The sequence below is a fragment of the Pongo pygmaeus genome, chromosome 6, assembly GCF_028885625.2.
Source record: "Pongo pygmaeus isolate AG05252 chromosome 6, NHGRI_mPonPyg2-v2.0_pri, whole genome shotgun sequence".
Taxonomy (NCBI): Eukaryota; Metazoa; Chordata; class Mammalia; order Primates; family Hominidae; genus Pongo; species Pongo pygmaeus.
Window position 1 is genome coordinate 28,525,130 of NC_072379.2, and position 27,426 is coordinate 28,552,555.

A 27,426-nucleotide genomic window follows, 5' to 3' on the forward strand; every position below is an offset into this window, starting at 1 on the left:
TAAGATTGGGATGAGGGCTAATATATTTATTTCTAAGCCTGTTCAGATGAAAAATCAGTGTGAGCCTAGCATTGTGATAAGAGTACCTGTAAAAATAGTAAGGTAAATAATAAGTTGAGCTAATGGGTTAATTGGGACGGGAAGGGTGTAACCAACATTTTCGGGGTATGGGCCCGATAGCTGATTTAGCTGACCTTATCTTAGGACATGGTGTGATAGGTAGCATGGGGAATTTTGGATTCTCAGGGGTGGCTTCAATTCCTATAGTTCTAGAAATAAGAGGTTGAAATCCTATTGTTTACTCTATCAAAGTAATTATTTTGTCAGCCATATTTCTTACATTTGAGGTGGGATGCTGGAGATTAGGATGGGTATTGAGATATGTCATATACAGAATGCTAGTGTAAGTGGTAGAAAGGTTTTTCATAGGAGGTGTATGAGTTGATTGTAGCCAAAACGGGGATATGCTGTTTGAATTCATAAAAATAGGGAGGTTAAGAGGAGGCTCTTGGTAATGAAATATGTAGTATAGAGTTCTGGTGAATATATAGTGTGTAATGTTCCTAGAAAAATTATAATAGTTAGGGCATTTATTATGATAATATTCATGTATTCTGCTATGAAGAAGAGGGCAAATGGACCTGCGGTGTATTCGATGTTGGAACCTGAGACTAACTCTGATTCTCCTTCTGTTAGGTAAAAGGGGCTCGGTTAGTTTCTGCTAATGTGGAGAGAAATCATATTATGCCTAGGGGACTCCAGAAGTGCTGATCCAGAGAGAGTGTCTAAAAATCTATTCTCAGAAATGAGGGAAGGCCTTATGTCCATGAAACAGCAGATAGTATTAAAATAATCATTGTAATACCTATAACACAAGGAGAACTGGAATAGAGAATCAGAAGATTGCTGTGGTGACAATTCTGCTGCCTCCATCGATGGGGCATACCCCATTCTAAGTGGGAAATCTGTTTTTAGACAATTCCATTAAAAAGTTCCTGTCACTGGGTATGGTGGCTCACACCTCTAATCCCAGCACTTTGGGAGGCTGATAGGGAAGGATCTTTTGATCCCAAGGTAGGAAGCCATCCTGGCCAACATAGCAAAACCCCTTCTCTACAAAAAATAAAAAGAATGAAAAATTAGCCAGTTGTGGTGGTGTATGTCTGTAGTTCTAGCTATTCAGGAGGCTGAGGAAGGAGGATCCCTTGAGCCTGGGACTTCTTGAGGCTGCAGGGAGGTATGATCACACCACTGCACTCCAGGCTGGGCAACAGAGTGAGACCTGGTCTCTAAAAAAAAGAAAGGAAAAAGGTTTTCTCCCTAACCAAACTACAATTAGCTGACCAGTGCCTGTCACCCATGAACTTGAACACATGTGGTCTGACCCCACTGGAAGGAACGAGCCTGTCTTAGTTCAGGGAGATCCAGGATTTGCATAGCTCTTCTCCAGCACTGAGCTACTACTCACATTTGCCTCTCCTGTTCTGCTATCAACTGGCTTGATCTTTTTCTCTTCCTTTGTCTTTTAACATCTATTTACACCAAAGCTCAGTACTGGCTTCCTATGGCTGCTGTAATACATTACCACAAATTAAAAAAAATAATAATGATTTTGGCCAGGCATGGTGGCTCACACCTGTAATCCCAGTGCTTTTGGAGGCCGAGGCAGGCAGATCTCTTGAGGCCACAAGAGTTCAAGACCAGCCTGGCCAACATGGTGAAATCTCATCTCTACTAAAAATACAAAAGTTAGCTGGGCGTGGTGGCATGTGCCTGTAGTCCCAGCTACTTGAGAGGCTGAGGTGGGAGAATCACATGAAGCTAGGAGGCAGAGGTTGCAGTGAGCCGAGACCATGCCCCTGCACTCCAGCCTAGGTGATAGAGTGAGATTCCTTCCTAAAAGAAGAAAAAAGAGAAACCAAACTTTTTAAATAATTTTATTTTATTTTTTAAAAACTGAGATGGGGTCTTAAACTCCTAAGCTCAAGCCATCCACCTGCCTCAACCTCCCAAAGTGCTGGGATTATAGGCATGAGCCACCATGCCCGGCCTAACCCATGAATTCAATGACTCAACGTAATATGTGTTGTCTTATAATTCTGGACATCACAAATCTAAAATTGGTTTTTCCGAGATGAAATCAAGTGTCAGCCAGGATCAGGAGGAGGATCCATTTCCCTGTTTTTTTCCAGTTTCTAGAGGCCACCTGCATTCCTTGGCTTGTAGTTCATTCTTCTGTCTGCAAGAGCAGTGGTATAGCATCTTCAAGTCTCTCTCTGCTTCCATTGTTGATCTTACTTTTTTTTGAGACAGAGTCTCGCTCTGTCACCCAAGCTGGAGTGCAGTGACGTGATCTTGGCTCACTGCAACCTCTGCCTCCCGGGTTCAAACAATTCTCCCGCCTCAGCCTCTCAAGTAGTTGGGACTACAGGTGCCCACCACCACGCCTGGCTAATATTTTTGTATTTTTAGTAGAGATAGGGTTTCGCCATGTTGATCAGGCTGGTCTCAAACTCCCGAACTCAGGTGATCCACCCACCTTGGCCTCCCAGAGTGCTGGGATTTCAGGCATGAGCCTCCACACCTGGCCTAGTCCCATTACTTTCAGTGGGAAAATCCGCAATTACTTTTGTACCAATGTAATAGTAACATCAAGGATCACTGGTCACAGATCAGTGTGACAGATATTATTATAATAATTATAGGATGGGCGTGGTGGCTCATGCCTGTAATCCCAGCACTATGGAAGGCTGAGGCGGGTGGATCACCTGAGGTCAGGAGTTCAAGACCGCCCTGAATAAAATGGTGAAACCCTGTCTCTATTAAAATGCAAAAACTTAGCCGGGCATGGTGGTGTATGCCTGTATTCCCAGCTATTTGGGAGACTGAGCCAGGAGAATTGCTTGAACCCGGGAGGTGGAGGTTGCAATGAGTGGAGATCACACCATTGCACTTCAGCCTGGGCAACAAGAGGGAAATTCTGTCTCAAATAATAATAATAATTATTATTATTATTGTTATTCTGGGCACAGTGGCTCATGCCTGAAATCCCAGCACTTTGGGAGGCCAAGGCGGGTGGATCACATGAGGTCAGGAGTTCGAGATCAGCCTTGCCAACATGGTGAAACCCTGTCTCTACTAAAAATACAAATATTAGCTGGAAGTGGTGGTGGATACCTGCAATCCCAGCTACTTGGGAGGCTGAGGCAGAATTGCTTGAACCCAGGAGGGGAAGGTTGCAGTGAGCTGAGATCATGCCATTGCACTTTAGCCTGGTTGACAAGAGCAAGACTGTGTCTAAAAAATAAATAAAATAAAATGAAGAGGAGGAGGAGGAAACAGCCAGGTGAGGTGACTCACGCCTGTAAAGGAAGAGGAGGAGGAGGTGGTGGTCCTGGTGGTGGTGGTGGTAGAAACAGCCAGGTGTGATGGCTCATGCCTGTAGAGGAGGAGCTGGAGCTGGAGGAGGAGGAGGAAACAGCCAGGCAAGGAGGCTCATGCCTGTAAAGGAGGAGGAGGAGAAGGAGGAGGAGGAGGAAGAAAAAACAGAGGAGGAGGAAGAAAAAACAGAGGAGGAGTAAACAGCCAGGCAGGTGGCTCAGGCCTGTAGAGGAGGAGGAAACAGCCAGGCACACTGCCTCCTGCCTGTAAATGAGGAGGAGGAGGAAACAGACAGGTATGGTGGCTCACGCCTGTAAAGGAGGAGGAGGAAACAGCCAGGCGTGGTGGCTCACGCCTGTAAATGAGGAGGAGGAGTTGGAGGAGGAGGAGGAGGAGGAGGAGATAGCCATGTGAGGTGGCTCATGCCTGTAAATGAGGAAGAGGAGAGGAAACATCCAGGCATGGTGGCTCACGCCTGTAAGTGAGGAGGGAGAGTAGATACAGCCGCAGTGGCTCACGCCTGTCAAAGAGGAGGAGGAGGAAACAGCCAGATGTGGTGGCTCATGCCTGTAAAGGAGGAGGAGGAGGAGGAAGAAACAGGAGGAGGGGGAGGAAACAGCCAGCCCCTGTGGCTCATGCCTGTAGAGGACGAGGGGGAGGGAGAAAGGTGGGGAGGGGGAGGGGGAGGAGGCAAAAACAGGCAGGCTCTTTGGCTGGCAACAGCCAGGCATGGTGGCTCACACCTGTAGAGGAAGAGGAGGAAACAGCCACAGTGGCTCACGCCTGTAAAGGAGAAGGAGGAGGAGGAAACAGCCAGATGCAGTGGCTCACGCCTGTGAAAAAGGAGAAGGCGGAGGAGGAGGAAACAGCCAGGCCCAGTGGCTCATGCCAGAGGAGGAAGAGTGGGGGAGGTTGATGGGGGAGGAGAGGAAGGGGGAGGGGGAGGAGGAGGAGGAGGAGAAAAATAAGAAAAAGAAGGAACAGAACAAAAAGAAAAAGGCATGTTCCATGGCTGGCAATAGCCAGGCATGGTGGCTCATGCCTGTAGAGGAGGAGGAGGAGGAAACAGCCAGGTGAGGTGGCTCACGCCTGTGAAGGAGGAGGAGGAGGAAAAAAAGGTGGAGGAGGGGGAGGAAAAAAAGGTGGAGGAGGAGGAGGAAAAAAAGGTGGAGGAGGAGGAGGAAAAAAAGGTGGAGGAGGAGGAAAAAAAGGTGGAGGAGGAGGAGGAGGAGAAAGAAAAAACAGCCAGGTGTGGTGGCTCATGCCTTTAATCCCAGCAGTTTGGGAGGCGGTGAGGCAGCAAGCTGAAAGGAGGGAGGAGGAAAAAAAAGAGGAGGAGGAAGAAAGGAGGAAGGAGGGAAGAGGAAAAAGAAACAGGAGGAGGAAAGGCGGAAGGAAGAAGGACGAATAAAACAGCTGGGCTGGGCTCCGTGGCTCATGCCTGTAGCCCCAGCTACTCGGGAGGCTGAGGTAGAAGAATCTCTTGAACCTGGGAGGCAGAGGTTGCAGTGAGCTGAGATCATGCCACTGTACTCCAGCCTGGGTGACAGAGTGAGACTCTGTCTCAAAAAAAAAAAAAAAAAGAAACAGGCACGGTGCCTCACGCCTGTAATCCCAGAATTTGGGAGGCTGAGGCGGGAAGATTGCTGGACATCCAGGAGTTTGAGACAAGCCTGATCAACATAGTGAGAACCCATGTCTACAAAAAAAGTTAAAAATTAGCCAGGAATGGTGGCACAAGGCAGTCATCCCAGCTACTCAGAAGGCTGAGGCAGGATGATCACTTGAGCCTAGGAGGTTGAGGCTGCAGTGAGCTATGGTCAAACCGCTGCACTTAAGCCTGGGCAGTGGAGTAAGATTCTATCTCAAAAAAATAGTAATAAAGTTTGAAATACAGTAAGAATTACCAAAATGTGACACAAAGACACCACATGAGCACATGCTGTTGGAAACATGGCACCAATCCACTAGCTCAACACAGGGCCACAGTCCTCTAATATGTTAAGAAATGGGCCAGGCATTGTGACTCACGCCTGTAATCCCAGCACTTTGGGCTGGATCGCCTGAGGTCGGGAGTTCCAGACCAGCCTGACCAACATGGAGAAACCCCATCTCTACTAAAAATAAAAAATGAGTCAGGCATGGTGGCGCATGCCTGTAATCCCAGCTACTCAGGAGGCTGAGGCAGAAGAATTGCTTGAACCCAGGAGGTGAAGTTTGCTGTCAGCCAAGATCATGCCATTGTACTCCAGTCTGGGCAACAAGAGCGAAACTCCATTTAAAACAAACAAACAAATAGAAAGTTAAAAAGTTAAAGAACTGGTTGTTGGAAGAGCTTGGCACCTCCGCTCTCTTGCTTCCTCCTTTGCCGTGTGATCTGCACATAGCTCCCCTTCACCCTTCTGCCGTGAGTGGAAGCTTCCAAGGCTGCAGCAGAAGTAGATGTTGGGGCCATGCTTCTAGTACAGCCTGCAGAACCGTGAGCCAGACAAATCTCTTTTTGACAAAAAAGAGACCAATGACCCAGCCTCAGCTGTTCCTTTATAACAACCTAAGAGGATGAGCTACTTTATTGGGTTGTTGTGAGAAGTAGATGAGATAATACAGGTAGAGCCCCCAGATGAGGGTCTGTCTGGCACGTGGTATATCAGTCAGGACAGGCTAATTAAGCTGCAGTAACAAACAACCCCAAAACCTCAGTTGTTTGGATCAATAAAAGACTTACTTCTCATTCATGCTACACATACATGACAGGTTGGAAAGGGGGCTTTGATTTCCATAAGTTGCTCAGGGATCCCAGCTGAGGGATGCTCAGTTTCACTTGTGCTTCCATGATCACCAAGGCAGGAAAAAGGGTTGCAGAAAATCAGGCGTTGGCTTTTAAAAATATTGCTGTTTGCTGGGCATGGTGGCTCATGCCTGTAATCTCAGCACTTTGGGAGGCTGAGGTGGGTGGATTGCCTGAGGTCAGGTGTTCATGACCAGCCTGGCCAGTGTGGTGAAACCGCTTCTCTGCTAAAAATACAAAAATTAGCTAGATGTGGTGGTACACGCCTGTAGTGCCCGCTACTCGAGAGGCTGAGGCAGGAGAATCACTTGAACCTGGGAGGCAGAGGTTGCAGTGAGCCGAGATCATGCCACCGCACTCCAGCCTGGGCAACAGAGTGAGATTCCGCCTCAAAAAAATTTTTTGTTGTTATTGTTTTTTGTTTGTTTAAGGCTGGGCATGGTGGCTCATGCCTGTAATCCCTGCACTTTGAGAGGCCAAGTAGGGGGCAGATTACGTGAGTTTAGGAGTTTGAGAACAGCCTGGCCAACATGGCAAAACCCCGTCTCTACAAAAAATTAGCCCAGCATGGTGGCGTGCACCTGTAGTCCTAGCTATTCGGGAGGCAGAGTTGGGAGGATTGCTTGAGCCTGGGAGGCAGAGGTTGCAGTGAGCTGAGACCGTGGCACTGCCCTCCAGCGTGGGTGACAGACTGAGAACCTCTCTCTCTCTAAAAAAAAAAAAAAAAAAAAATCGCTGTTTACATTTCATTGACCAAAAAGTCACACGGTCACCCCTCACATGACAGGGTCAAAGACATGCAGCATGCAGTTCCACTTCGTGTCTAAAAAGAGGGCGAAATAAATATTTGGTTAACATCTACGGTTAATCATAATTTAAAAAGTAGGCAGAGGAGAGCTCACTGAGGATGCGACATTTGAGGTGAGGCTTCAATGACAAAGAAGCGGAAATTATAGGAGCTACACATGCAAAGTCTCTAAGGCAGGAATGGGCTTTTAAGGAACAGAAAGTAGTAGCTTGACTGTTTGGAGAACGGTGAATGAGAGTAAGAATTGAGCAGGGGCTGGGTCATACAAAGCTTTCTTGGCCATAGTAAGGAGTTTGAATTATATTTCAAGTGCACCAGGAGACCGGGCAGGGTGGCTCACACCTTTAATCCGGGCACTTTGGGAGGCTGAGGTGGGAGAATCATTTGAGCCAAGGAGTTTGAGACAGACCAGCCTGAGAAACAAAGACCCCAAAATGTCACCCAAAAATTTAAAAATGAGCAGGTCACGGTGGTACATGCTTGTGGTCCCAGCTACTTGGGAGGCTGAAATGGGAGGATCGCTTGAGCCTAGAAGGTCGAGGCTGCAGTGAGATGTGATGGTGCCACTGTACTCCAGCCAGGGCAACAGAGTGAGATCTGTCTCAAAAGAAAAAAAAAATTGGCTGCGTGTGGTGGCTCATGCCTGTAATCCCAGCACTTTGGGAGGCTGAAGCAGTGGATCACTTGAGGTCAGGAGTTTGAGACCAGCTTGGCCAACATGGTGAAATATGTTTGTATTTACTAAAAATACAAAAATTAGCTGGGTGTGGTGTTGCGTGCCTGTAATCCCAGCTACTCAGGAGGCTGAGACAGCAGAATCGTTTGAACCCAGGAGACAAGAGATTGCAGTAAGCCAAGATTGCACCATTGCACTCCAGCCTGGGAGGCAAAGTGGGACTCAGTCTAAAAAAAAAAAAATATGTGAACTGATACATTGGGCTGTGACTTCATGAAAAGATACTATCATTGTTTATAGTACTGGTACAGGTTTGTACCCTATAAACACAAGAATTGTAATAACTTCTAGTGCACATAATTATCATAAAAATGCAAACTCTATTTTAAAAAGTTAGCTGGGTGTGGTGGCATGCACCCGTGTCCAGCTACTTAGGAGGCTGTGGCAGGAGGGTTGCTTGAACCCAGGAGTTGGAGGCTGCGGTGAGCTATAATCGCACCACTGCACTCCAGCCTGGGTGCCAGAGCACATCCATGTCTCTAAAACATGCAAGCAAAATGAAACAAAATAAAAACTCTGTGTGTGTGAGATTGCACACACCAAATGATTGAGGCCGTTCTGTTAGGAGTGATGACACATTATGACTGGGTAGCAACAAGAATGAAATTATATGCTTACAATTGTACTTCTCTGATGACTCGAACTATTTCATACACATTAGCTTCTGGGTCCATATATATCAAATGTTATTTCTTTTTCCTCTTTTTCTTTTCCTTTTTTTTTTTTTTTTTGTTTGTTTGTTTGTTTTTGAGACAGAGTCTTGCTCTGTCACCCAGGCTAGAGTGTAGTGTCACAATCTCAGTTCATTGAAACCTCTGCCTCTGGGGTTCAAGTGATTTCCTTGCCTCAGCCTCCCGAGTAGCTGGGATTACAGGTGCATGCCACCACACCAGGCTAATTTTTTGTATTTTAGTGGAGACGGGGTTTTGCCATGTTGGCCAGGCTGGTCTCGAACTCCTGACCTCAGGTGATCTGCCGGCCTTAGCCTCCCAGAATGCTGGTATTGATGGTGTGAGCCACTGCACCCAGCCTTCTAATGTTACTTTTCTACTACCCTTTTTTTTTTTTTTTTTTTGAGACAGGGTCTTGCTCTGTTCCCCAGGCTGCAGTGCAGTGGTGCAATGACAGCTCACTGCAGCCTCAACCTCTCATGCTCAAGCGATGCTCCCACATCAGCCTACTGGGTAGCTGGGACTACAGGTATGTGCCACCACGCCTGGCTAATCTTTGTATTTTTTTAGAGATGGGGTTATGCTATGTTCCCTAAACTGGTTTCAAACTCCTGAGCTCAAGCAATCCGCCCACCTCAGCCTCCCAAAGTGCTGAGATTACAGGTGTGAGCCACTATGCCCAGCCAAAAAAAAAAAAAAAAGGAAGAAAGAAAGTATTCTGCTTACCATGATCCTGGGAACTGGGACGTCTAAGTCCATCAGATCCTAATGTTATAAAGACTGGAAACATGGCCGGGTGTGGTGGCTCACGCCTGTAATCCCAGCACTTTGGGAGACTGAGATGCGCGGATCACGAGGTCAGGAGATCGAGACCATCTTGACTAACACAGTGAAACCCCATCTCTACTAAAAATACAAAAAATTAGCTGGGTGTGGTGGCAGGCGCCTGTAGTCCAAGCTACTCAGGAGGCTGAGGCAGGAGAATGGCGTGAACGCAGGAGGCGGGGCTTGCAGTGAGCCAAGATTGCGCCACTGCACACTAGCCTGGGTGACAGAGTGAGACTCCGTCCCAAAAAAAAAAATACTGGAAACACATTAGAAAACTCAGCCAGGTGTGGTGGTGCATGCCTGGAGTCCCAGCTACTTGGGAGACTGAGGTAGAAAGATCTTTTGAAGGCTGGGTGTGGTGGCTCACACCTGTAATCCCAGCACTTTGGGATGCCCAGGCAGGCAGATCACGAGGTCAGGAGTTCGAGACCAGCCTAATATGGTGAAACCCCAGCTGTATTAAAAATATAGAAATTAGCCAGGTGTGGTGGCAGGTGCCCATAATCCCAGGTACTCAGGAGGCTAAGGCAGGAGAATCGCTTGAACCCAGGAGGTGGAGGTTGCAGTGAGCTGAGATCACACCATTGCACTCCAGCCTGGGTGACAGAGCAAGACTCTGTCTCAAAAAAAAAAAAAAAAAAAGATCTTTGATACCAGACTGAGCAACGTAGTGAGACCCCATTTCTGAAATAAATGTTTTTTTAAAAATTTGCCTGGGCCGGGTGCGGTGGCTTAAGCCTGTAATTCCAGTACTTTGGGAGGCCGAGGTGGGCAGATCGCATGAGGTCAGGAGTTCAAGACCACGCCACCCAACATGATGAAACCCTCTCTCTACTAAAACTACAAAATTAGCTGGTCATGGTGGCACATGCCTGTAATCCCAGCTACTTGGGAGGCTGAGGGAGAAGAATTGCTTGAACCTGGGAGGCAGAGGTTGCAGTGAGCCGAGATCACGCCACTGCGCTCCAGCCTGGGCGACAGAATAAGACTCCGTCTCAAAAAAGAAAAACAGAAAACTTTTTTTTTGTAAGATACAGGGTCTCACTACATTGTCCAGGCTGTTCTCGAACTTCTGACCTCAAGACATTTTCCCACGTTGACCTCCCAAAGCGCTGATTACAAGCATAAGCCACCCAGACACTCATCCTGCCAGAGTGTCATGTGTTGCAGAGAGCTGGGCCCGGGGATCGGGAGGAGGGGACAGTTAAGACATCCTGAGGTCAACTCTGCCAAGGCAGGAAGGTCCGTTGGTTTTCAAGGTTCAGATAGAGGACGGGATGTGACATCAGGCGAAGGATGCCACCCCTGTTCCCCTCCTGACTTGGGTGTGGTCAGCAGAGAAGTGGCACCAGGTGATGTCTGGGCCGCTTTTTCCTGGTCTACATCCTCTTTTTCTGACTTTGTGGCATTCAGTACAGGAGGAAGAGAGGAGAGGGCTGGGTGCCAGCATGCACCCCACTCACAGTGTCCTAAGCAAAGCCCCCCATCCCCCAACCAGCCTTCCTCCCTGTGACAGGCAGTGGGTCATCTGCCTGTTAGTCATGCGTCTGAACCCTCTTGCCTCAGGCTTGGATGTGGCCCTGGGCTCTCCCCTGTCTCAGGAGATATTGGGCCCATCCACTCCGAGGAGGAACTCCTGGCCCCACTGGCCCAGGTGCACAAACTGCCTTGGCAGTTGACCTGTCTGGCCCTTCTCTCTGCAGTCGGGCCCTACCCTGGACATGTGAGTTCTCTCCAGCTTCAACGACATCGGCCAAGACTGGTGGCTGTGGCATTTTGTTGGCTGGGTGTGGTACAAACGGGAGGTGACCCTGCCAGAGCAATGGACCCAGGACCTGCGCACAAGAGTGGTGCTGAGAATTGGCAGTGCCCACTCCTATGCTGTTGTGGTCAGTGCGGTCAGGAGCAGGCAGGGCGGGTTGAGTGCACACGGCTGCTGAACAGCATGGGACCTCCATCTACCACCCCACAGCCTGTCTCCTGGGGTGGGACAGTAGGGGACACTCCCCTGCCCAGAGGGCTGTGTGCTGTGTAGGGGGATAGGTGGCCTGATCTACCCTATTGGGATGTCATTCTTCCCATCTGGCTGGCAGGCCCCTGAGCCCCATGTTGCAGGTTATGTGAGGGAGTGCCTGATAGCAGGGCCCCACCTCTTGCCCTGACCTGCCACCCCCTCCCCTTATCCCCTGTGCCTGCAGTGGGTGAATGGGGTTGACACACTAGAGCATGAAGGGCAGACATCAGCAGCCTGGTCTAGGTGGTGCCCCTGGCCTCTTGCCTCCCCATCGCTATCACCATCAACAACATGCTCACCCCCTCCACCCTGCCACCAGGGACCATCCGCTACATGACCAACACCTCCAAGTGGGTACCATCCTGTCTCCACCACACCCACCCACCTTCCCATCCCACCCCGTGGTCTTCTTGTAAGGGACAGGGTGGCCTTCACAGAGTGGACTTCTTCAACTAAGCGGGACTGCAGTGGGCTGTGCTTCTGTAGACGACACCCACCACTTACATCGATGACATCACCGTCACCACCAGCGTGGAGCATGACAGTGGTGAGGGCTTCTGGTAGGATCCTCCCTCAGCGGGCCCAGGGTGGCACTGTTTGTTCCCTGTTTGGAAAGCTCTCCCAGGAAAAAGGTTCTCCCAGCTTCTCTAAACCCTCACAGGTTCCCATCCACCTACGAAGGTAAAATCCAGCCGGTCTGAGTGGGCACAGGCTCCCAAAATCACCCATGTGTTTGACCTTGCTTGGAGAAGAGAGGTCTGGCCTAACATCACACAGCTCAGGGTGGCCATGCTGTCCCTTCCCCATGGTGCTGCTCTCACTCCAGCTCCCCTTGATACACATTGTGTTCAAGGAACAGGCAGCTTCGGGGGGCCGGGCACAGTGGCTCACTCCTGTCAACCCAGCTCTTTGCAAGGAGGCCCTGGTGGGAGGATCACTTGAGGCCAGGAGTTGAAGACCAGCCTGGGCAACATAGCGAGACCATCACCACAAAAAATTAAAAAATTAGCCAGGCATGGTGATGTGTGCCACTAGTCCCAGCTGCTGAGGCAGGAGAATCACTTGAGCCTGGGAGGTCAGGGGTGCAGTGAGCTATGACCATGCCACTGCACTCCGGTCTGGGCAACAGACGGAGACCCTGTCTTTTTTTGGAGACAGATTTCTCGCTCTGTCACCCAGGCTGGAGGGCAGTGGTGGGATCTTGGCTCACTGCAACCTCCACCTCACGGGTTCAAGCGATTCTCCTGCCTCAGCCTCCCGAATAGCTGGGATTGCAGGCACCCACCACCATGCCCGGTTAATTTTTGTATTTTGTTTAGTAGAGATGGAGTTTCACCATTGCTGGCCTGGCTGGTCCTGAACTCCTGACCTCAGATGATCCACCCGCCTCAGCCTCCCAAAGCGTAAGGATTACAGGCGTGACCCACCATGCCCGGCTGGGATACTCTGTCTTTAAGGAAAAAAAAATTTTTTTTAAGTTTTTTTCTTTTTTAAAATATATCTTTTTCTTTTTCTGAGATGAGGCCTTGCGCTATCTGCCAGGCTGGTGTGCGGTGGTGAGATTATTGACAGCTGTTGTGGGGCCGCAGTTCTAAGTTTAAAGGGATTTAGGCTGGGTGTGGTGGCTAATGCCTGTTATCCCAGCACTTTGGGAGGCCAAGGTGGGCGGATGACTTGAGCCGAAAGTTGGAGACTCACCTGGGCAACATAGTGAGACCCTGTCTCAAAAAATAAATAAAATAAATAAGTAAATAAGAATTTAAACAAGAATCGCACAGCAAAGACGATGCAGCATACAGCAATTTATTGCAAAGGAAAAAGTGTTTTGACAGTTAAGTTCAGAATAGCCTGGATGCAGTGGCTTGTGCCTGTAATCCTAGCACTTTCTGAGGCTGAGGTAGGTGGATCACTTGAGCTCAGGAGTTCAACCCAGCCTGGCCAACATTAGCTGGGCATGATGGCATGTGCCTGTAATATACCAGCTACTCAGGAGGTTGAGATGGGAGAATTGCTTGAACCCAGGAGGTGGAGGTTGCAGTGAGCTGTGATTGCAACACTGCACTCCAGCCTGGGTGACAGAGCGAGACCCCGTCTCAGAAAATATAATGAAGTACAAAATACACGGTTCACCGTGAGAGAGAGAGAATTCAGGGCAGGCTGCTCGTAAGGATGAGACAGCGCTGATTATTACTGGGGAGACACTGGGAGTCTTACATGATGAATTCCTAAGGAGCTGGGAAGAGGTGTTACTCTAAGCAAGCTCTGGGTCGTCCTCTTGGTGCACATGCCCAGTAGCTGTACTTGCTTACATCTACTTACAGGTGAGTTTACACATCACCTGTCTCAGCGCCGTGGCTGGCATGTCCAAAGGACACGGTCACTTCCTTGACTACCTACCCTGCCTCAAGATCATAGCTCACTGCAGCCCTGAACTCCTGGCTCAAGCAATCCTCCCACTTCATCCTCCCGAGTAGCTAGGGCTGCTGGGAATGCAGGCATGCACCACCACGCCTGGCTAATTTTTTGTATTTTTATGGAAGAAGTGGTTTTAATATGTCACCAAGGCTGATCTTGAACTCCTGGGCTCAAGCGATCCTTTCATCTCAGCCTCCCCAGGTGTTGGGATTACAGGTGTGACCATGTTGCCTGGCCAAAAAAATCTTTTTTTAAATTAAAAAAAAAAAAGCGCCAGGCGTGGGGGTTCACACCTGTAATCCCAGCAATTTTGGAGGCCATGGCAGGAGGATCACCTTAAGTCAGGTGTTGGAGACCAGCCTGGCCAACATGTCAAAACTCCATCTCTACTAAAAAGTACAAAATTAGCTGGGCATGGTGGTACACGCCTAAAATCCCACGTACTTGGAAGGCTGAAGCAGGAGAATCACCTGAACCCAGGAGGTGGAGGTTGCAGTGAGCCGACATCATGCCACTGCACTCCAGCCTGGGGGACAGAGCGAGACTTTGTCTCAAAAAAAAAAAAAAATTAAAAGTTTTAAAAAAGCAACAGAAACAAATGACTGCCTGGGAGTGGTGACTGCAGGACACTCCCGTTTGTGTGGCCCAGGTCATGTCCCTCCCTCAGCCCTGGTATTTCTTGCCTCCTGCAGGGCTGGTGAATTACCAGATCTCCGTCAAGTGCAGTAACCAGTTCGAGTTGGAAGTGCCTCTTCTGGATGCAGAAAACAAAGTCGTGGCCAAGGGAGCCAGGACCCAGGGCCAGCTGAAGGTGCCGGGTGCCAGCCTCTGGTAGCCATACTTGACGCACGAATGCTCCACCTATCTGTACTCGTTGGAGGTAACGGTGGTTTGGGACTTGCTTAAGGGAGGTCTTTTGCCCCCATCTGGTGGCCCTGGCTTCAGCAGGAGCCCAGGACAGGTGGATGGGCAGGCATGGTCCTCTGATGTTTCCTACCCTTGGTGGGAGGCCCAGGTTTTTTTTTTTTTTTTTTTTTTTTGAGATGGTCTCACTCTGTCACCCAGGCTGGAGTGCAATGGCCTGATTACAACTCACTGCAGCCTTGAGCTCCTAGGCTGCAGCAATCCTCCTACCTGGACTGCTGAGTAGCTGGGACTACAGGCACATGCCACCATGCCTGGCTAATTAAAAAAAACCTTTTTTGTAGGCTGGGCATGGTGGCTTACACCTGTAATCCCAGCACTTTCGGAGGCCGAGGTGGCTGGATCACTTGAGGCCAGGATTTGAAGACCATCCTGGCTAACACGATGAAACCCCGTCTCTATTAAAAATACAAAAAAAAATTAGCCAGGCGTGGTGGTGGTGGGCCCCTGTAGTCCCAGCTACTCGGGAGGCTGAGGCAGGAGAATGGCATGAACCCAGGAGGCAGAGCTTGCAGTGAGCCGAGATCATGCCACTGTACTCCAGCCTGGGTGACAGAGTGAGACTCCATCTCAAAAAAAAAAATAAAAAAATGCAAATTTGCTGGGCATGGTGGTGCATGCCTGTAATCCAACTACTCAGGAGGCTGAGGCAGGAGAATTGCTTGAATTTGGGAGGCAGAGGCTGCAGTGAGTTGAGATCATGTCACTGTACTCCAGCCTGGGTGACAGAGTGAGACTGTCTCAAAAAAAAAATTATTTTTAGAGATGGGGGTCTCACTCTGTCACCAGGCTGGTCTTAAACTCCTGGACTCAAGTGATCCTCCTGCCTTAGCCTCCCAAAGCGTGGGAACTCCAGGCATGAGCTACCCTGTCTGGTCAAGGGGAAGGCCCAGTTTTGAAGGGCAGGTCCCCAGGGTCAGCCAGGGAAGGGCAGAGCCTCTGTTTGCTACATCTCTGCTTGCAGCCCCGAGGCAGCTGCTGGAGTGCATGAAGGGCCTTCCTGCCAAAGGGCAGGCCAGATGGGGCTCAGGCTGTCAGGGTGCTCACACCTGGTGCTTTGGTTGTCGTAGGTGCGGCTGACTGCACAGATGTCACTGGGGCCTGTGTCTGACTTCTACACACTCCCTGTGGGGGTCCGCACTGTGGCTGTCACCGAGAGCCAGTTCCTCATCAATGGGAAAACTTTGTATTTCCACAGCGTCAACAAGCATGAGGATGTGGACGTGAGTTGGGGCTCCTGGGTCCTCGTGGGGGCTGCTTCTGGTCACCTTCTACTTTTGCCTTCCCTGTGTCCCGCAGTTGAGCACAGCTCAGGGTAATGAGGCAAATGGCTCCAAACTGCCCTGTGGTGGAGCTGGTGCTTGGGCTGGAGAGGGGGCTCGTGGGGTGGCTCTCCAGGGTCCTGGCTGTTGGAGGAAGTGCAGCTTCGACAGGGACATGGGTCACTCGGCTCTGCTGTCTCCTAGATCCGAGGGAAGGGCTTCGACTGGCCGCTGCTGGAGAAGGACTTCAACCTGCTTCGCTGGCTTGGTGCCAATGCCTTCCACACCAGCCACTACCCCTACGCCGAGGAGGTGCTGCAGATGCGTGACCGCTATGGGATTGTGGTCATCGATGAGTAGTGTCCCTCCATGGGCCTGGTGCTGCCATGAGTCCCCACCACGCACCCACTCCGCCTTCCCAGCCCGCGGGCCTCACCGTGATCTTCTGTCCCTTCCCTCCTGGCCCGCAGGCAGCTCTTCAACAACGTGTCTGCATCACCACATGCGGGTGATGAAGGAACTGGTGTGCAGGGACACACCCTGCCATGGTAACGTGGTCTGTGGCCAAGGAGCCTGCATGCTACCTGGAATCTGCCGGCTACTACTTCAAGTGAGTGCCCCCTGCCTGCCCTGGGCTGGATTGGGAAGGAGACCCAGGCAGGTGGCTCACTGGGGTGGGTGTGTGCTGTTCAAGATCAGCCCGTCTCAGCCCTTTGGGAGGGCTGCCCATACCCGGACAGTTCAGGGGACCAAATATCTACCCACCCAAATTATGGTTTTCTTTTGCTTGCTTGCTTTTTTTTTGAGATGGAGTCTTGCTGTGTCGCCCAGGCTGGAGTGTGGCAGCACAGTCTTGGCTCACTAAAACCTCCGCCTCCCGGGTTCACGTGATTCTCCTGGCTCAGCCTTCTGAGTAGCCAGGATTAGAGACATGCATGAGCCACTGCGCCTGGGCTGTTTTTTGTTTTTTTGGACAGGGTCTCACTCTGGTTGCCGAGGCTGGAGTGCAGTGGCACAATCTCAGCTCCCTGCAGCCTCAACTTCCCAGGCTCAGGTGATCCTCCTGCCTCAGCCTCCCAAGTAGCTGGGATTGTAGATGTATGCCACCATGCTCAGCTAATTGTTGGCCTTTTTTTTTTGAGATGGATTCTCACTCTGTCGCCCAGGCTGGAGTGCAGTGGCATAATCTTGGGTAACTGCAACCTCCACCTCCCAGGTTTAAGTGATTCTCCAGCCTCAGCCTCCCAAGTAGCTGAAATTACAGGTACGTGCCACCACGCCCAACTAACTTTAGCACTTTTCAGTAGAGACAGTGTTTCACCATGTTGGCAAGGCTGGTCTTGGACTCCTGACCTCAGGTGATCTGCCTGCCTTGGCTTCCCAAATGCTGGGATTACAGGCGTGAGCCACTGTGCCTGGCTAAGTTTTGTATTTTTAATAGAGATGGGGTTTCACCATGTTGGCCAGGCTGGCCTCGAACTCCTGGCCTTAAGTGACCTGCCTGCCTCAGCTTCCCAAAGTGCTGGGATTACAGGTGTGAGCCACCGCACCCGGCCTCCCTTTTTTCCTTACAATCATGCAATTCTAACTCAGCGTTCAGAGGTGGATTTTTCACTTGCAGCAGAGGCAGTAGAGGTTGTAGAAATGCTCCTTGAGGCAGACGCCACACCCTGATTTCATGGAGTGCTTTGGGCTGAGCCAAGTCTGCAGTAGGCAGAAGGTTCTAAGAAGTTGTCCCAGCCTGGGCAAAGGACAGTTCAGAGCTGGGGGGCACAGGGGTGTGCTCAGCAGGACTGGGTGGACAGGTCCTTTGTTGCAAAGGTGGAGAGCACTGGCTTCCAGGAGCAGGTGCCTGACACAGGCTTCTTTGGGAGGTGGCCAGAGGAGATGCTTGATTTCCGGGGCAGGAATTGGAGGGAGCTGCCCAGGCTGGAGTGGTTCAGCCAGGCTGTCACAAGGCTTTGAAGCTTCTCATCTGAGAGCCCACACTCCCTGTTTGCTTGATGCATTAGTAAATATCCCACCCAAATCTGCATCCATCCGCTCCTGTGTTCAAGAGCTGTTTCAGGGAGTCAACCCCATTTTTGCCAGTGTTCAGCCCACTGACCTCAGCTCTGTGTACCTGGAAAGGTGGCTGCTCCTCTGGGGGGACAGGATTCGGAGGCAGGGGAAGAAAGAGTGATGTTAGAGAGCTCAGTCTAGGACTACAGGATCGTGTGCCCTTACATAAAATACATCTGAAGTTAGGGAAGAAAGCAGTGGCTTCATGCCTTTTTTTCTTTTCTTTTTTGTTTTGTTTGTTCATTTGTTTGTTTCGAGACAGGTTCTTGCTCTGTGGACCAGGCTGGAGTGCAGTGGCACGATCCCGGCTCACTACAACCTCCACCTCCTGGGTTCAAGCGATTCTTGTGCCTCAGCCTCCTGAGTAGCTGGTGTTACAGACGTGTGCCACCATGCTCGGCTAATTTTTGTATTTGTAGTAGAGACAGGGTTTCGCCATGTTGGCCAGGCTGATCTTGAACTCCCGACCTTAAGTGATACACCTGCCTCAGCCTCCCAAAGTGTAGGGATTACCAGTGTGAGCCATTGTGCCTGGTCTCGTGTTGTGTTCTGGTGGGGGAAGATGGGACAGAGAGGATGGAAGGGTGTCTGAGCCATTCCTGGACTGATGGAACCTGTCTTCTGCCTTTTGTAGACAGGATGGTGATCGCTCACACCAAAGTCTTGGACCCCTCACGGCCTGTGACCTTTGTGACCAACTCCAACTGTGCAGCAGATAAAGGGGTGAGCCTGGGGGTCCCCCCTCATTTTTCCCCACCTTTGCCTGGGCTTGTCCTGAAGCCTGATCATGGAACAACTGGAAAGGACCATGAGCTGCCAATCTGGGTTTTTTTTTTAATTTTGTTTTCTTACTTAAAAAGATAGAGACAGGGTCTCGCCATGTTGCCCAGGCTGATCTTGAACTCCTGGGCTCAAGTGATCCTCCTGCCTCAGCCTCCCAAAGGTCTGGGGTTACAGGTGTGGGCCACCGCACCGAGCCTCAGCCAGTCTGTTTTCAAAGATGATCTTTAGGTTAGTGAGAATTCTCTCCCTGCTTACTTGCCAGGCAGTGTGGCTTTCTCAATACAAGGAGGGTGGGCATAGGACAAATCCCATAGGTGGGATTTGTTTGCTCAGTTTGGACTCAGCGTTTTTTGCACTTTGATTTAATAGACTCATAAAATGTCAAAGGTTTAAAGGAGCTTAGAGTTCATCTGGCCCACACCTGGCTGATCAGAATCTCTAGGGGAAGTTTTTTTGAAATGGCAATCTCTGCATTCTGAGATCCTGATTCAGTAACTCCAGGGTTGGAGCCTTTGTTTTTCTTTTTCTTTTGTAGAGGCAAGATCTTTCTCTGTTGCCCTGGCTGGAGTGCAGTGGTGTGATCATAGCTCACTGCAGCCTTGAATTCCTGGGCCCAAGCGATCCTCTTGCCTCAGTGTCCCGAGTAGCTGGGATTCCAGGTGTGCACCACTGTGCTTGGCTAATTTTAAATTATTTTTTAGAGATGGGATCTCACTATGTTGCCCAGGCTGGTCTCAAACCCTTGAGCTCAAGTGATCCTCCTACCTTGTCCTCCCAAAGTGGTGGGATTACAGGCACAAGCTGCCATTAGCATTCTTTTTTGAGGTGGAGTCTTGCTCTGTTGCCCAGGCTGGAATGCAAAGGTACAATCTTGGCTTACTGCAACCTCCCCCTCCCAGGTTCAAGCAATTCTCCTGTCTCGGCCTCCGATGTAGCTGGGATTACAGGCGCACACTACCATGCCCGACTTAAGTTTTGTATTTTTTAGTAGAAATGGGATTTTGCCATGTTGGCCAGGCTCGTCTCAAACTCCTGACCTCAGGTGATCCACCCACCTCGGCCTCCCAAAGTGCTGGGATTACAGGCGTGAGCCACTGCACTTGGCCAGCATTCTTACTAGAAAGAAGTGTATTCAGGATGCATTAGAAACTAGCCAGTTGGACACAGAAGCCTCTGCTGCTCAGCCCTGAGCACCACTTTGCTGAAGCTGCCGGTGGCTCGGTCATCTCTGCCCTGCTCCTAGGTGGGACTCTCAGGCCCTCTACAGCCCACAGTGCTGCCTCGTGAATGCTGCCTCATGAAAGGTGCCTCAAGATTCTCTGTGATGACCGGGCATGGTGGCTTACGCCTGTAATCCCAGCACTTTGGGAGGCTAAGGTGGACAGATCACTTGAGGTCAGGAGTTCGAGACCAGCCCAGCCAACTGGTGAAACCTTGTTTCCACAAAAAATACAAAAAATTAGCTGGACGTGATGGCGCATGCCTCTAATCCCAGCTACTTGGGAGGCTGAGGCACGAGAAGCACTTGATCATGGGAGACAGAAGTTGCAGTGAGCAAGATCGCGCCCCTACGTTCTAGCCTGGGCAACACAGTGAGGCTCTGTATCCAAAACAAAACAAAAAAAGACTTTCTGTGAGAATGACTGCATCGGCCCCTCAGATGGGAGCGCTTCTCCAGAGCAAGGTGAGGGGAAGCCCAGTGATGGGACTGCTGCCTGGAGAAGAGTCAGTTCCAGTGGCGGGGGCCCTGGGCTTTACCTGAGGACTGCGTGTTGGCAGCTGCTCTGCTTCTCTCAGCCGTTTTCAGCTGCCACATTGGTGCAGTCACAGGCCTGCTTCCTTTGGGCCATTTTGTCACCATGTTTCCTGCCTGTGAGGCAGGGTAATTTCAGGATCTAAACTGGTGAACTTGGATGTTCTCAGCCTTGAGAGGTGGCTCTTCCCTTCTAGTTATTTTTTTATTTTTTATTTTTTGTTTTTGTACAAATGGGGTCACATGACGTTGCCCAGGCTGGTCTCAAACTCCTGTGCTCAAGCATTCCTCCCACCCTGGCCTCTCAATGTGCTGGGATTACAGGCCGGAGCCACTGTGCCCTGTTCATTGTCTTACTACTGTATTTTTAGATCCAGGGTCTTGCTGTGTTGCCCAGGCTGGTCTCGAACTCCTGGCCTCAAGGCATCCTCCTGCCTCAGCCTCCCAGAGTGTCTGGATTACATCCCCTTCTTACCTTCTCTGCCAGAAGAGCCCCTAAAGCGTATGAGTGCTGAATCATGTGGTCTTCTGGGCGCTGAACGGGCTCAGCTGCTCTGGTCCTAGGCTCATGTGAACATGATCCGTGTGAACAGCTACTACTCTTGGTATCATGACTACAGGCACCTGGAGTTGATTCAGCTGCAGCTGGCCACCCAGTTTGAGAAGCCCATTATTCAGAGCGGGTACGGAGCAGAAACAATTGCAGGTTTTCATCAGGTAAGTGGTATTGAACTTTCTGCTTGTGTGTTCTCTCGGGACAGAGATGTCACTCACCTCCCCCAGCCTGCCCTGCGTCCACTGCACTGCTCCCCTCACTTCAGCTTTGGGCTCATCTCCCACTGCCCCATCCATGTTCCCTCCCCGCCAGCAGCCAGGCCTCTGCCCCACTCACTTGATCCTCTGAGGTGGCCTCCTTATCGGCTTTGTTTCTAGACAGCCTCGTATCACCCGTGCCCAAGTGGTCTTTCTAACAAATCCAAATTTGTGTGTGTTTGTTTGTGAGACCGGGTCTCTCTCTGTCTTCCAGACTGGAGTGCAGTGGTGTGATCACTGCTCACTGCAGCCTAAACTTCCTGGGCCCAAGTGATCCTCCCACCTCAGCCTCCTGAGTAGCTGGGAACATAGGCACATGCCAACATGCCTGGCTAATTTTTTTACTTTTGTAGAGATGGGGTCTTGCTATGTTGCCCAGGCTGGTTTTGATTCCTGGGCTCAAGTGATCCTCCTGCCTCACCCTCACAAAGCACTGGGATTACAGGTGTGAGCCACTGCGCCCGGCCACAGATCAAAATTTGAGAGTCCTGTCATTGGCTCCCCCATGCCCACAGGACAAAGCCCTAACCCCTGGTCAGGACACTCAGTGTCCTCTGCTCTCTCCTGGGTTTTCATCTCCTTCTCCCCTCTATCCCAGCCACTGATCTGTTTCCACTGCCCTCGTTTGCTCTCCTGCTCTTGCTTGAGCTGTTTCTTCTGCCTGGAATGCCCATGTGGGCACCATAATCACCAACTAAAAGATTCTTGTTTTTTCTTTATTTTTTTAGAGATAGGTTCTTGCTATGTTGCCCAAGCTGGTCTCGAGTTCCTGGACTCAATTGATCTTCCTGCCTTGGCCTCCCAAAGTGCTGAGATTAGAGGTGTGATCCACTGTGCTAGCCTTTTTTTTTTTTTTTTTTTTTTTTTGACAGGGTCTTGTTCTGTTGTGTAGGCTGGAGTGCAGTGGTGCCATCATAGCTCACTGCAGCCTTGAACCCCTGGGCTGAAGCGATTCCCCTGCCTCAGCCTCCTGAGTAGCTGGGACGACAGGCATGAACCACCATGGGCAGTCTATTTTTAAAATTTTGGGGGCTGGGCGCGGTGACTCATGCCTGTAGTCCTAGCACTTTGGGAGACCGAGATGGGTGGATCACGAGGTCAGAAGTTCAAGACTAGCCTGGCCAACATGGTGAAAGCCCGTCTCTACTAAAGATACAAAAAATTAGCCGGGTGGAAGTTGCAGTTAGCTGAGATTGCGCCATTGCACTCCAGCCTGGGTGACAGGACGAGACTCCATCTCAAAAAAAAAAAATTTTTTTTTTGTAGAGATCTAGTCTCACTCTCAGGCTGGTCTTGACCTCCTGGCCTTAAGTGATTCTCTCCCCTCAGACTCTCAAAGTACTGGGAATATGAGCATGAGTCACACGATGCATGGCTGAAAAGATTTCTATTCACTCTCAGAGTCTCCCCACAGCTGTCCCCCTGTGGGGAGGTTTACCCTACCTGCGCCAGGCTGAGGGAACCTTCCGCATGCTCTGCCCCTGTTGCAGCCCGAACCTGGCTCTCCCAGTGTTCTCGCCAGGCACTGCCGATGTTTCTTTGCCTCTCTTTGACTGGACTGTGGGCTCAGGAGAGAGGAGTTCTATGTATTGTTGCTTCCCAGGTACTCTGTGATGTCTGACAAAGCACGCGCTAAATAGTATCTATTGAGGGCATGCCGTCTGGAACATGATCTTGCTTTCATACCATGATTTTGCTGTCAAACCATATTTTCATGTGGACGCAAAGTTACATTCTACAGAGATCCAGTGTGTTATAAATGCAGATTTTCTAATAAATTCAGACTCAAGAAGGCTTCTTGTTGCAGAGTTTGTTTTCATGCACAGAAAAGGTAGAGTTTCTTATTTCCCAGGTGTCTGGGGAATGATGATGAATACCAAGAAGTATCTTAATGAATGTGTTTATTTGTTGATTCATTTTTGAGACGGAGTCTTGCTCTGTTGCCCAAGCTGGAGGGCAGTGGTGCAGTCTTGGCTCACTGCAACCTCTGTCCCCCAGTTTCAAGCAATTCTCATGCGTCAACCTCCCTAGTAGCTGGGAATGCACCACTACACCTGGCTAATTTTTGTATTTTTAGAGATGGGGTTTCACCATGTTGACCAGGCTAGTCTCAAACTCCTGACCTCAGGTGATCCACCCACCTCAGCCTCCCAAAGTGCTGGGATTTCAGGGGTGAGCCACTGTGCCCAGCCTACAAGTTTATTTTTTATTTCTTGGGAAGAATCAACTTAAGTACTAGTTAACCTCAACTCTGGTTCCACTTCTCCCCTTATCTTGCTGTGCAGATTTGGAAAAGTTAATAAACCTCTCTGTGTACTAGGTTTCTGAAAGCTGGCAAAGCACATTTACCATCCTTCATTCACAGCATTATTATTAGGAACATATAAAATATTATGTGTACAGCAACAACAACAACAACAAATATTTCAGTCCCTGATAGTGAATGGAGAAGGCCTTAGTTGTGTTTGCGGTGGTTTTTATGTATTTGTGGTTGGGATGTAGCCTTGGGCTGAACGTCTTTTCAGGTTCTTGAATTTGTAGGGAAAGCAATATAGACATAGGAAGATTTGGGCTCAGACTGGGTGCGGTGCCTCATGCCTGTAATCCCAGGACTTTGGGAGGCCTAGGTGAGAGGATTGCTTGAGGCCGGGTGTTTGAGATCAACCTGGGCAACATAGCAAGACCCCATCTCTACACACACACACACACACACACACACACACAAAAGACAAAATAAGCCAGGCATAGTGTGCACACCTGTCATCTTAGCTACTTGAAAAGCTGAGGCAGGAGAATTGCTTGAGCTCAGGAGCTGGAGGCTGCAGTGAGCTATGATTGCACAATTGCACTCCAGCCTGGGTGAGAGAGCAAGACCCTGACTTGCTTTCTCAATATAGGGCGACCCCATCTCTACAAAAAATAATTTTTTAAAGTGAGCTGGGCATGGCGAGGCATGCCTGTGGTCCCAATTACTCAGGGGCTGAGGTAGGAGGATCGCTTGAGCCCAGGAGGTCAAGGCTGCAGTGAGCTGTGATCATGCCAGTGCACTCCAACCTGGGTGACAGAGGGAGACCCTGTCTGAAAAGAAAAAATAAAAAGATCTGAGGTTGGTGTTCCAGGTAAATAAAAATTTGCCAGTGAGTAGGGGGGCAGTTGGATATCACTAAAGGGGAACGCTTTAGGGAGGACTTTGATCACCACTTCAGTGTTACCTAGAAGTATCCTCCACCCCTACCATTACAATAGGGGCCCAGTTTGGGAAGGATAGGGATGCCCTCTCCCCACCCCCCAATTTGGGTAGTTTCTTCTTACACACGCACACAGCAGTATTCAAAGATTCAGGCAGAGACTCACTCCTTCTGTCGCCCAGGCTGGAGTGCAGTGGCACAACCTCAGCTCACTGTACCCTCCACTCCCAGCAGGGTTCAAACGAATCTTCTGCCTCAGCCTCCTGAGTAGCAGGAATTACAAGTGTGCACCACCACGCTCGGCTAATTTTTGGTAGAGACAGTTTCACCATGTTACCCAGGCTGGTCTGTGAATCACTGGATCTCTCTTTCTGGCTTGGCTTCATTATCTCCAGGAAACATCCATGCCAACTCCAGCCACCTGCCCTAGAACCACACTCTGTCCCTTCAATTCTGCAAGGCCACCTGGCTTTGCTGTGCTCCCTGTCCACTGGGATTAGCCATGGTACCTCTCTGCAGGTGGTGAGTTGGGGCACTCCTACAGCTCACCTCATTTGCTGGTCTTACTGCAGGGATCAATGTCCTGTGTTGTCTATTTTTCAATCTCTGAAAACACTTGGCTCTTCCATTTATCTGATGTTCTAGTCATTTAAGGCTGGAGTGGAACTCTGATCCGTGTTTTACTTTCACGGATAGAAATGGAAGTCTTTCATCTTTTTTTTTTTTTTTTTGCAGGGGCATGGAATGGAGTCTCACTCTGTTGCCCAGTCTGGAGTGCAGTGGTGTGATCTCAGCTCACTACAACCTCTGCCTCCCGAGTTCAAGCGATTCACCTGCCTCAGCCTCCCGAGTAGCTGGGACTAAGGCACGTGCCACCATGGCTGGCTAATTTTTTGTATTTTTAGTAGAGACAGGGTTTCACCATGTTGGCCAGGATGGTCTCGATCTCCTGACCTAGTGATCTGCCCACCTCACCCTCCCAATGTGCTGGGATTACAGGTGTGAGCCACCACCGCGCCTGGCCCTTATTTTTAATGGGTGATTCAGGATTGCCTTTTCCACATAGATTTCTCCAACTATTCCAGTTTTTATTCTCTCTCTCTCTATTTGGGGGGACAGTGTCTGTCACCCAGGCTGAAGTACAGTGGCACTGCCTCAGCTCACTATAACCTCTGCCTCCTGGGTTCAAGCAATTCTCCTGCCTCAGTCTCCCAAGTAGCTGGGACTACAGGCACCTGCCAACCCACCCAGCTAAGTTTTGTATTTTTAGTAGAGATGGGGTTTACCATGTTGGCCAGGCTGATCTTGAACTCCTGACCTCGTGATCCACCCGCCTTGGCCTCCCAAAGTGCTGGGATTACAGGCATGAGCCACTGCACCCGGCCTCTCCTTATTTATAATACATGATTCAGGATTGCATTTTCCACATAGATTTATCCAACCATTCCAGTTCCTATTCTCTCACTGTCTTTTCTTGGGGGAAACAGGGTCTCTCTCACTCTGTCGCCCAGGCTGAAGTACAGTGGCACGATCTCAGCCTCCTGAGTAGCTGGGACTACAAACACATGCCACCACGCCCAGCTAATTTTTTTGTATTTTTAGTAGAGATGAGGTTTTGCTATGTTAGCCAGGCTGGTCTCGAACTCCTGGCCTCAAGAGACATGCTTTCCTCAGCTTCCCGAAATGTGGGATTACGGGCATGAGCCACTGCGCCCAGCCCCAGTTCTTACTATCGGTCTCCTGATAGATGGGGTGATGTGCGGCATCCCCTTGGCCATGAGCTAGGAAACCAATTAAAACAAATCTCACTAATTCTATATGCACCAACTCACAGCAGATTCACAAGCAATCTGTGAGGTAGGTGAGGTCATTTTTGTTTCCATGAATCAAAGGTAACTTAGCTGATGGCAAAGATAAGATTTGGACCCATATCCTCTGACTCTTCATATCACATGTTAAAATAAGTTCTCTATAGAATAAAGGGTTAGAAGGAAGAAATGAGAGGCAGGCACAGTGGCTTATGCCTGTAATCCAAGCACTTTCAGAGGATGAGGCAGGAGAGTTGCTTGAGGCCAGGAATTGGAAATGAACCTGAGCAACATAGCAAGACCCCATCCCTATAAAAACAACAACAACAACAACAAAACGCAAAATTAGCCAGGCATAGTGGTGAACATAGTGTACATAGTGGTGTAGTCCCAGCTACCTGGGGGGCTGAGGCAGGAGAGTTGTTTGAGCTCAGGAGTTGGAGGCTGCAGTGAGCTATGACTGCACCATTGCACTCTAGCCTGAGTGACAGACTGAGACCCTGACTCTGGAAAAAAAAAAAACAAAAAACAAGAAATAAGAACATCCGACCAGGCTTGGTGGCTCATGCCTGTAATCCCACCACTTCGGAAGGCCAAGGCAGGTGGATCACTTGAGGCCAGGAGTCTGAGACCAGCTTGGCCAACATGGCAAAGTTCCATCTCTACTAAAAATACAAAAAATTAGCCGACCATGGTGTGACATGCCTGTAATCCCAGCTACTTGGGAGGCTGAGGCCAGAGAATTGCTTGAACCTGGGAGGGGGAGGTTGCAGTGAGCCGAGATTGCACCACTGCACTCCAGCCTGGGCAACAGAGTGAGACTCTGTCTTTAAAAAAAAAAAAATCAAAATCTACAAGAAAATACAACTGACTATTTAGCTTATCTACAGATGTCAACAAAAGCAGTGGGTAAAAGACATAAAATATTTTGTTGTAGGACTCTACTGTGACCAAACCAGATTTCTAGATTTAGTCATTTATTTTTTTACCTACTTTACCCCAGTAATAACAAGAGTGTGACGAATGTCTTTTTGTATAAAACTTTCCTTCCCTCCACCAATCTTGAATTATTGCTTTAAGATAAGTTTTCAGAAACCGAATTTAGAGATAATGTTTCTGTGTACTTTTACTATTCTTTGTAGATAATTCTGAAAAGATGGAACTAATTCATATTCCAGCCAAAAGTATATGAG

The 27,426-nt window shown here is 49.7% G+C and overlaps 1 pseudogene; it reads left to right on the forward strand.

Annotated features, from left to right (window-relative positions):
* Nucleotides 1–27,426, forward strand: part of LOC129041370 (beta-glucuronidase-like) — a 49,072-nt pseudogene that overhangs the window by 16,922 nt on the left and 4,724 nt on the right.